The sequence below is a fragment of the Cucumis melo genome, chromosome 3 (assembly GCF_025177605.1).
Source record: "Cucumis melo cultivar AY chromosome 3, USDA_Cmelo_AY_1.0, whole genome shotgun sequence".
NCBI lineage: Eukaryota > Viridiplantae > Streptophyta > Magnoliopsida > Cucurbitales > Cucurbitaceae > Cucumis > Cucumis melo.
Window position 1 is genome coordinate 4,032,075 of NC_066859.1, and position 3,578 is coordinate 4,035,652.

General features: G+C 35.6%; 1 long non-coding RNA gene across 2 annotated transcripts; it reads left to right on the plus strand.

The window, feature by feature from the left end:
- Window positions 1-739: 739 nt before the first annotated feature.
- Window positions 740-3,079, plus strand: LOC127148379 (uncharacterized). 2 transcript variants are annotated; one of them, XR_007819334.1, is made up of 6 exons: window positions 740-894; window positions 1,181-1,348; window positions 1,455-1,539; window positions 1,626-1,725; window positions 1,970-2,019; window positions 2,824-3,079. It is a non-coding gene; the product is annotated as an uncharacterized LOC127148379 (long non-coding RNA). The 2 variants fall into 2 exon arrangements; XR_007819333.1 differs by lacking the exon at window positions 740-894 and having other exon boundaries at window positions 934-1,348.
- The last annotated feature ends 499 nt before the right edge of the window (window positions 3,080-3,578 follow it).

Genomic DNA, 3,578 nt, shown 5'->3' on the forward strand with positions numbered 1-3,578 from the left:
TAGGGATCCGAGGTTTACTTCTAAATTTTGGCCTAGTTTACAGAAAGCAATGGGAACAGGGCTAAAGTTTAGTACATCATTTCATCCCCAAACAGATGGTCAGTCCGAGAGGACCATCCAAACTTTAGAGGACATGTTGAGAGCATGTGTCCTACAACTTAAAGGAAGTTGGGATACCCACTTGCCACTTATGGAGTTTGCTTATAATAATAACTATCAGTCTACTATCGGTATGGCACCATATGAAGCCTTATACGGGAGACCATGCAGAACTCCTGTGTGCTGGAATGAAGTGGGAGAGCGAAAGTTAGTAGGTCCTGAGTTGGTTCAGATTACGACAAACAATATTAAGTTGATCAGAGAAAATCTGAGGAAAGCCCAAGATCGACAGAAAAGTTATGCGGATAAGCGACGAAGAAACCTAGAATTCCAAGTTGGAGATCAAGTTTTCTTGAAATTATCTCCATGGCGAGGTGTTATTCGTTTCGGAAGAAAAGGTAAGTTAAGTCCTAGATATATTGGGCCATATCAGATAACGGAACGAGTGGGACCAGCAGCGTATAGACTTGAGTTGCCAATAGAACTTGCACGAATACATGATGTTTTCCATGTATCCATGTTAAGAAAATATATACCAGATCCATCGCATGTGTTGCAAGATCAACCAGTTGAATTAAAAGAAGAATTGAGTTATGTTGAAGAACCAGTTCAGATTCTCGACAAAAAGGAACAAGTTTTGAGAAACAAAACGATTCCACTCATAAAAGTTTTGTGGAGACATCATGGAACGGAGGAGGCAACTTGGGAACCAGAATATCAGATGAAGAAGAGCTATCCGATACTTTTCAGTTAAGGACATTCTAAATTTCGAGGACGAAATTTTCTAAAGGGAAGGTAAGTTGTAAACCCGATATTTTCTTGGATTAATTTCTTTAAATGTGGAAAAAAAAAAGAAAAAAAAATGGAAATTAAGTGTAAATATAAATATATATATTTATATATTAAATAGTTTTATTAAATTAATTAAAGAAAAGAAAGAAAAGAAAGGACAAAAAGAAGAAAAGGAGAAGAAAATTTCATTTTCTCTTTTCTTCTTCTTCTTCTCTTCCCTTCACCGCCAAGTTTGAAGACATCCAAGTTCCCTTTATTTTTTTGTTCTTTTTCCTTCTTCAATTTGCAGAGAACTTCTAAGAGAGAGTTTGGAAGAAGAAGAGAAATTTTACTAGAATTTTTTAGGTTGAAGAAGAGGAGGAGAACTCAAGCAAAGTGTATCAATGGCTGAATTTTAGTTCATTCTGCACATCACTGGTTTTTAATTCGGTTTGAACTCTTCAAAAGGAATTAAGAGGTGAGATTTACATTTACTGAAAGTTAACTCATTTTTAAACAAACTTTATGAAGAACGTTGGAGCAAATTCGGATTTTCATTTGGTTCTTTTTGATGAAGAAAATAGGGCAGTTGGTTTTCACTCGAAATCAGAAGGTCTCTGGTTTTTCTTGTATTTCAGAGTGTATCGGTGGAGTTAGAATTTCTATTTGGTATGGTTGGAAATCTTATTCAATTTACTACAACTTTCATGAAGAAATTGTAAACCAAAAACGACTAAAAATTGGTTAAATTGTAGGAACAAGTTAAAGAGGTCGTGTGCGCGCGATTCTGGAAGTGGTTCTGTTTTGAGGGTTATATGTGTTTATGCACGGGGAATCAGATTTATATGTCTTCAGGTAAGTTTTAGAGGATCTCAAAATGAAGAGTTTGATATAAAGAACACTCATTTTGGTTAAGTATTGAGAAAGTTATAGTTCTTTGAAGTTTATGTTAGAAATCTGGAAATTTTAGAGAATTGTTGAAATAGGATTTTATTTCTTAAGCTTTGTTTTCGAGCGTCATCTTTGGTGCGACATGTTATGTATATCTTTAGGAAACCAGAATGTTTAAGGTTTTAATACTCGGTTGGGTTGTTGGCAGGCCGAGAAGAATTAAACCGAGCTTATAGACCAAGGATCTAGCCCAAGACTGTGAGTGACAAAACCAACTTTGAAATATTTTCCATAACTGTTATTATGATTGAATGCGATAAATGTTTATTTACGAAGCCATGAAAGGTATTTGAATTTCATGACTATTTTCAAGTATACATTTGGAGACTAGATTTCTTAAAGAAATTTATGCTAGCACGTAGATATTAAATGTTTGGAAAGTATTTAAACCACAATATTTTAAGCAAAGCATGAATTAGTATGAAGTTTTGTTTTAAGAACTACAATTTTCCACGAAAGAGCTGAGTAAAGTTCGAGCTTTGTGTAAAATTTATAAGCAAGCATGTTTTAATATTTTATGATGATTTATGAAATTTTCATTAACTACATGACTGAGATCTTGAGCCTGAGGCTAGAGATTACCGTGTGCACACTGGTTAGATTTCGTTGTTGACGTTGAGTGTACTCCGTAACAACGATGCTGTCGTGAGTGCTGGGCGGGCCCCACTACGACAAAGACGATGGGAGTGCTGGGCGGGCCCCACTACATCGTAGTGCTTGTAAACGTTGTTGTACTAGGTGTACCCTACACAACGTAGATTCGTCATGTTAGTTAAAATGCTTCGATATACTTGATATGCCTTGCTAGATTTCAATGATGAACATGCTGAGTATTTAAGGAAGCTATTCTTACTATTACACATTTACATTTACGACTTGTATAAACAGATTTATATGTGTAAAGTTTTCACGTGCTCTTATCTTTAAATTCATAGTTTTAAACTGAGTCACTCACTGAGCTCCATAGCTCACCCTTTCCAAAATGTTTTACCCATTTTCCAGGTAGAGATCGACTTCCCGGTGCCTGATAGACTGCCTTAGTCTGCGGAAGCTTCATTATCGATTGCCAGTACGTGTTTTGAGTTGGGCATAGAGTCTGTTGTGTTGTGGTGTATATACACCCTTGTATGTTATAGATACTCCACAGTTTGTATAAGCTTTAGGAGCTGTAGTTGTGTAAATTTTGTTGGTTATATTTTGATTAAGGTGTCTTTAGGTTTACTCGTGAAATCGGTAAATTTGAGGTACACTTCATGTATGTGTTTGACTAGCTGTGTTTGACTAGCCTAGAATCCGCTGTGTTTTGTGGCATGTACAATAGTTTATATACTAGATTGGCAAGTTCATCACATGAAAGTTTTAAGCAGAGTCGACAGATACAGGTACAGAAAAGCGTTGTTCGTCGGCTTCACGCCATCTTTCGGTCTAAGGTAGCAGGTAGTCCGGGAGGGGGTGTGACATTAAAGGAGTAGAATACGCCATGATTTAGATTAGAGGGGTAAACCTAGAGCATACGAAAGCTGAAACTTTCAGTTCAATGCACATCCAACGAGAGTATAGCTAAATTGAAAGAAGTGTTGTAAAAAATGAGGTGTGACATAAAAGCAGAGTTACCGTTTCAAAAAATAATATTTTTAAATAAAGCATAATCTTATTAAGAAATTTTTTCTTTGCAGCATAATCTGATTAATAGTATATGTTCTTTATATGTAGTTTTTTTTAAGAAAATCAAAGTTCTTTTTTGAAATTTGTTACCC